Genomic DNA, 7,686 nt, shown 5'->3' with positions numbered 1-7,686 from the left:
GTTGGCATGTGTGTGGAGTGTCCGGCGAGCGCCATGTTGGCCTTTGTTTTGCGCGTCTAATGACTTTTCCCACATATCAGCTTCATTCTCAGCACAGCCCTCGTGCTTAATCCGTCTGCACGAGCCCAGTAAATCACTCTATGCCTAAATACTGTCTGTCATGGGTGCGCTCAATAAAGATTGCTAAAAAAGAGTGAATACCCAGAACTCTCCCCCGCACAGTATCGCCCACGTGGAACGATGCGCACAGTACCCATAAACCTTTCAGCACTATCTGCATAATCACATTTATGTTGATAATTGCATGTTCTTGAGTTTTATTGTAATGCCAGTACTACATCTGAATTGTGAAAATGACAGGAATGTCAAGACACATGAAACACCCTAGTTGTACAAGGCATTCTATTTTATTATATATTTATATTTAGCGTTAATTAGTTGCTTTTTGTGTACTTTGATTGACGTACTTCAGATTCACGCGCACTTCGTGTGACATATTCAGTTCAGTCATGGTGAATGGTTGGAAAACAGACCCCTTTCCAGTAAAGTCTGGGGTTAGGCAGGGCTGTCCTCTCTCGCCCCGTGTTTGTTTGCATCATAGAGCTCTTGGCGGAGTACATCCGGAATAACCCAGACATCAGAGGCATCCCGGCACCAGGAGACGCGAGAAGAGAGGTGAAGTGTTCGCTCTACATGGAAGACGTCACCCTCTTCTGTGCAGACAGTCAATCGGTGTCAGAGCTTCTGAGGACCTGCAAAGACTTTGGCCAGGCATCGGGCGCAAAGATAAATGCAGCAAAATCCCAGACCATGCTGTTTGGACACTGGGATACCAACCAGGAGCCCCTTCCCTTCCCAATCGAGAAGGATTTCATCAAGATCCTTGGGGTCTAGTACGGGAACGAGGGGGCCGCGCTGAAAAGCTGGTAGGAACACCTGGCCGAGGTCAAACAGAAACTGGGTCTCTGGAGTCTCCGCAGACTGAGCATGGAAGGGAAAGCTCTGGTGCTTAGAAATGATGCGCTGCCTGTCCTGCAGTATGTGGCCCAAGCGTGGCCTCTCCCAGCTAGTGAGGCGCGGGCCATCAACACCATGGTCTTCCATTTCATCTGGGGTGCAAAGATGGACAGAGTTAAGAGATCGTCCATGTACAAGGAGCCTCGCAAAGGGGGGAAAGGAATCCCAGACCTCCCTACGATACTGCGGGCCTTCTTCGCCTGCACCTGCGTCAGGATTTCCCTGGGTAACACCAACAAGACCCACTCAGCCTACCTCCTTTTCCGCTTCTTCTTCACACAAACATGTAGGAGGCTGGGACAAGTGGGAAAACTCTGTCCCGTACAACTGGTCGCTCCCTTGGTACTACAGGGAGATGGAAAAGTTAATAGCGGATTTTGGCCTTCAGGGGGTGGTGCCTGCATTGTGGAACCCGAGGACGATCCACAACCTGATCAGGACACAGTGCACCACAGACCCCATTGAGGACCTGCCAGCGGCCACAGTTACCCAGGTGTGGGAAAATGTAGCATCAAACAAACTCCTGAACATTCACAAAGACATTGCCTGGCTGACGTGAAGGGGGGCACTATCTGTGCAAGCATTCATGAACAGGGGGGGCCTATGCTTACACAGGAGCTGCCCAAGAGGGTGCCCGGCAGAGGAAACAGCGTACAACATCTTCTGGGCATGCCCCTTTGCAAGGAAACTGTGTAGGGACCCGAACATCCCGCCCCAAGACATTATACACCAGTCTGTGCTGTATGATATGATATGATATGATATGGTATTTGTAACGCGCCTATACACAAGTGTTTCAAGGCGCGACGAGGCAGGGAGGGAGAGAAACAAGGGGAAGACAGACAAACGATCCTACTAGGCCAGGTGTCATTCAGATCGCGCAAGTGCAGAGGTAAGGGGAAAAGGAGGAAGTGCAGGGGGAGGAGGTGGGGGGGAAAGTGCAGTACAAGGTAAGTAGCGTAAGAAATAATAATTAATAAATAATAAATAAAAAGGGCCAGCTGGTGGCAAGTGCGAGGTAAGTGCAGAGCAAGTGCTGGGAAGGGGGCTGTAGGGTACAGTGACAGTCCCACAGTGCACGGGGAGCCAGGGAGGCAGTGCAAGTGGAGAGTGGCTGGGCCCTGGACCGAGGTTGCTGAGAGTGGCCCAGATGCAGGTTTAGTGCTGAATTCAGTGGGGGGTTAAGCAGGTTTAGCAGGGGAGAGGGAGAGAGAAGGCAGAAGCGAAGAGGAAGGTTTTGAGGTGCTTCCGGAACCGGAGATGGTTCTCCTCAAGTGGACTCTTTGCACAGACCCACACAGTAGAGGCAATCCAGGACTGCTGGAGGATCCTCTGCTGCCTAAAGGACATTCTCCTCTACGCAAGGAAACGCCTGGTCCTCAATGATGAGCTGCTGACAACCGAGGCCTGCCGCAGGATGGTCCACAGCCTGCTAAGAGACTATGGGCCTCATTACACGGACGGCGGTAAGGGTTAACAGTCACCGTTAATGGTAACGGTGACGTTAACCCTTACCGCCGTACTACAAGTTCCCTTTGCGGGTTGGAGACTTTAACGCCTGCTTTTTGCAGGCGTTAAAATCCAACCCGCAAAGGGACCTCGGAGCTAATTACGGCACCGTAATTTACGGTGCCGTAATTAGCGCCTTCCCCATTCCCATAGAGCCCTATGGGGCAAAAATGGGAATGGGTAAGGGCAATGGAAGAAGGCGGAATTACCGCCTTCCCGACCTTGGAATAAGGCGGTAATTCCCCTTTCTTCCAGGGCGGTGCCGGTATTTTACCGGCATGAACCATGGCGCTAATAGCGTCATGGTTCACCGCCTACCGTGTAATGAGGCCCTATGAAATCAAAGACAGCCTGGAAGATGGGGGATCTGAGTAAAACCCCCACCCCAGGCAATCCTCCAAATAAAGACTCAGCCTACACAGGCAAAAACACGAACATTGCGTAAAGCACAGACTTTGAAAAAGAAAATATATATGTACCCACCCAAATGCCCAAAGTAAAACTGAAACAACCCCTTCTGCTTTGAGGGGGGAATGTAATTGCCACAAAAGTCTTCTTATTGAATTGAATTGATTACCCTTGTATCATCTTTAAGCACTTAATAAAGATATTTTTACAACAACAAAAAAAATGTTCTGCCTGTCTGTCCTCGAGGCACGCCCCAGAAGTTACACGTGCGCAGAGCACCAGAGTGTGAAGCGGGATAGAATGTATGTCGGGGACCAGGGTGATGGCGAGCGCCATGTTGCCGTGTGCGTGGAGTGTCCGGCGAGCGCCATGTTGGCGTGTGTGTGGAGTGTCCGGCGAGCGCCATGTTGGCCTTTGTGTTCCGTGCCCTTTCTTTCATTGAATAATACTGTCTACTCCTAACTAATTCCTCGCATCGTACAGTAAAATGCCCTTTTACTTTCATTTATTGTATTTGTTTTCATTCTAATAATGTACACGGTAATGTACAGTCACTTCATAAACCCCTAATTGCTATCTCTTAAGGTACAATGAACGCCACTAAATATTGATGAAAAAAAATTGTCACGCCTGTGGTACTCAATAAAGATTGTTCTAAAAGAAATCTGCATTTTACCCAGAGTTCATTGTACAGTATCTATCTATCAACAGTGATTTGTACAATGCTGTTACATTGTTATCAAACAAAACGCCTTTACTCGTAACCGAGTGACAAATTGAGCGCAAAGGTTGTAATGAAATGAGTAATGAAATTGGCAACCCTATCTTTCAAAACGTTATAAAACCGTGGTTATCCTCTTTTTAAACGTGCACCTTAATCTACGCGCCCCTGCGATACCTGGGATTCACGTGCACTTCGGGTGGCCGTGATGAAGGGGTATTAGCAGAATTTTTGGAGATCTCTGCTGCTGCAGAGATCACATTTTATTTGTAAAAATCAGAACAGCTCCAGTAAGTGTGGGCTAAAGGGATGTAGGATTTACTGGCCCTGAACTTCTACAGTACGCTGACACAGGGCCTTGCACGTGAGCTCGAAACCAACCCACAAAAAAACCCCCAAGGGGTGCACACAATGGCAGAGAGAAAGCGCTTCTTTCTCCTTGTGACAAGTCCCCTGAACTGCAAATTACACCCCATCACTATTCTTCCTTAAAAATGATACAGAGACCCTCGAATGTGTCACAGAGAGCCTTAAAAAATGGTGTAATGCTAACAACTGTTCCACACGGATATCATATCCATGCAGGAAATGCTCTTTGAAGTTTTTTTTTTTTGCACGACTAATAGTGCAAGTACATTTCTAAAACTTCCTGACACTGACACAAGTGAGTCCTGCTGTTCTTAAAGTAAAACAGAAAAACATACAAATTTCAACATAACATAGCGTGCAAAGGCCCACTGGTACTATGGCGCACAGGATTGTGGGTACTATAGGAGATTTTCTTTTAACAATCTTTATTGAGCATGTGAAGCCTGATAGGATTCCAGCGCCCCTCACTGATCTTCTGGAACTCTCTGACTGACTCTGAGGGGCAGGAAGCGCCTTGCAAGGCTGTGAAGCCTCACAGCTGACGGGATTTCCACATCGGCCTTACTCTCGCGACATCAGAAGGTTGGCGGAATGGGTTTACCCCATTCCGCCCTACCACGAGTTCTCCTCGCCGGACCCGCAATGGGCACCTGGAAAAACCAGGCATCCATACCGGGTCCCTCGAGAACACCAGGGAGCTAACAACGGGCCCGTCATTAACAGGCCCGTTGTTAGCTCCATCCCCATTCCCATTGAGCCCTATGGGGGCTCGAATGGGAATGGGGATGGACCGGGTCCAGGTTCCTCGGACGGGGAATTACCGGGTCCGCCAAGGTTGCGTTGGCCCGGTAAGTCCTCATTCGAGGAACCCGGGCCCGGATTGCGGTAAGGAGGCAACCATGCCGCTAAAAGCGGCATGGTTACCTCCTACCTCCTGATGAGGGCCAATAACTTACTGTCACACCCCGTGTGCGCAATAAAGATTGTTACAAGATTACCCGCAATCCTCTGCAATATCACCCACAAACCATCGATCATGTGACCCAAAAGCCTTCCAATAATATTGTCCACAATCCTCTGTACATTACCCATAGTTCTTTATTCGGTACATCCAACAGAAATCATTTGAACCCAAACTTGAAGGAAATCTCACACTCCTATTTTCTATGTCCTGTGATAACTTCTTGTTACAGTAATTGATCTGCCTGGGATTCACTTGCATTTTGTGTGGAATGAAGCGACATGTCAATTTCTGGGAGTCCTCTGTGACAGTAGAGGTTTGTATAAGGGGTGAAGTGAGACAAGAAGAGGTAGTGTGTAAAGTAATGTCTGTAGAGTTGCACCCTATAGTTTACACCTGCATAAATGCCCACACTTTCCCATAGCTGCGAGTAAGATTTTGTAACAGAAATTGGGAGAAGTGAATTTTCCCATTTTAGTGAATTGGGGTTACAAATATTTTAGGAGGGAGAAAATAAAAAACAGCAACCTTTTTGAAGAAATAATCGGTAGTCTCCGCCTAAATTGGGTGGGTTGGCATGTATGCACCTGGGAGATTGATAATATCAACTGTAAGTGAATACTATAAGCACTGGCAAAGCAAATCCTATGGCAAGATGATGCTTCACTTTCTTTTACTACTCTCAACAGCAGCAAAAAGAAACACTTTTTAAGAACTACAAACCAAACAGTACAACATGAAACATTTGAGGTTCTGTAGTTTCCCATGAAAAAAGTCCTCTCCAGGCCACCGTAAGGCCCTTCCTATTCATGACCCTAAAAGCCCCACCCCATGCTCATTCCTGCCTCTTTCTTTGCTGCTGTTAGGTAGAATCCAGTGTAGTTCCCTTAGGACTACAGGTGAGAGCAATAAATGCCCTTTGGTATCAGTCTGTACCACAAAGATTTAGGGGCCGATTCATGGAACAAACGTGCGCCGAAAATCCCAGCGCAAGCTGGCGCAAGCGTGAGAAAGCAAGCGCACGCACACGTGTGCGATTCAAGGAAGGCGCTGCGCGTGTTTTACACTGGTTGTACGCCAAATCCATGCTTGGCGCACGCGGGCACACACGTCATCAAACAGCGTGCGCTACACGCACAACAAAAGCGCATATAGCGCGGCGCACACAACCAAAAATGGGCGGAACAGTGGGCGTAACACGCGGAATGGGGAATAACGCGTGAAAAAGAAGGCGTAACTGGGGAAGTACGGAACTACACGGAACGCCAACACGCACGCGAACAACCGTATTTATGGATTTGAATACGGGAAACCCGCGCACGGCAAAAGACGCGCACAGGCGTCAACGCGTCCGCCACACAAAGGCAGGCGGAAGCGTCCCCGTGCACAGTATAAAAGTGCGCGCAAACAACAAACACGTATATACAGCTACGATGAATGCCCCATTTGTCGCAGCACTGATCGTGGGACACCGCAGGAGGAGGAGAATAGCCAGGGCACGCATTTTCGCACCACGGACAAGCCTTTTTGGGATGCCTGACGACCAGGTCTACGGCAGGTATAGGTTTCCACCCCATATCATCCTAGACCTGGTCAGGGAGTGGGAAGATGACCTTACATCCCCCACCCTTTGCTCCCAAGCATTGAGCCCCTTGGAGAAGGTGCTCAATGTCCTGCATTTTTTGGCCACTGGGTCATTTCAGCGGACTACTGCCATGGTGGGGGGGGTCTCACAGGCCACGCAGTCACGCTGCCTACACCAGGTCTTGGCAATCATGACAGAGCGCCCCTCAGTCCGCAGGCACATATACATGCCCAGAACACCCGCAGGAAGGCAGGCCGTTGTCCTGGATTTTTACAGGGTGGCACACTTCCCCAAAGTGCTCGGTGCCATAGATTGCACCCATGTGGCCCTACGTCCACCTAGGGCCACTGAGCACATCTACCGAAACCGCAAGCACTGGCATTCCATCATGGTGGTATGCGATGCAAAGGGAATCATCACCTCTGTCTATGCAAACTACCCTGGATCCACCCATGACAGTTTCATATACAGAATGTCCGCCCTCAGCCGGGCCCTGGAAGCTGGGCAGCATGGCGACACATGGCTCCTAGGTGAGTACAAATGCCCTTGCACATGCATGCATGTCACACACACACACACACCAATACACAAACGCCAATAATCACAACCATTTCCACCTCCCCAGGAGACAGTGCCTACCCTCTGAGCAACCACATGATAACGCCAATCCGGAACCCCACCACACCACTCCAGGTAAGATACAACGCCGCCCATATTGCAACCAGGGCCATAGTGGAGCACACATTCGGAGTGCTCAAGTCACGCTTCCGCTCCCTTGACCGCTCTGGCGGCCAGCTACTCTATGCACCCCCAGTAGTGTGCAGGATAATTGTGGCAGCATGTGTCCTGCACAATGTTGCAACACGGCAGGGCGCACCGGTGGACATGATGGTGCACATCCCCAACCACAGGCACAGGCGCTGCCCATGGGAGGGGAAAGGGCACGTGGCGAGGAAGCCCGGACCCAGCTTGTGGCCACATTTTTCACCTAAACTCCCACCCCTGCGGAGTGCACACAGGCCTGGCACATACCAGCTGACAATCGATGATGACAAAGAGACAGTCAACTGTCACAACCTTACCACCCTGAGATTGTTGCCATGGAAGTGCCACATT

The sequence above is a fragment of the Ambystoma mexicanum genome, chromosome 9, assembly GCF_040938575.1.
Source record: "Ambystoma mexicanum isolate Mex_15411 chromosome 9, UKY_AmexF1_1, whole genome shotgun sequence".
NCBI classification, from domain to species: domain Eukaryota; kingdom Metazoa; phylum Chordata; class Amphibia; order Caudata; family Ambystomatidae; genus Ambystoma; species Ambystoma mexicanum.
The sequence above is the reverse complement of the archived record's forward strand: the minus strand, read 5'-3'. Positions refer to the sequence as shown.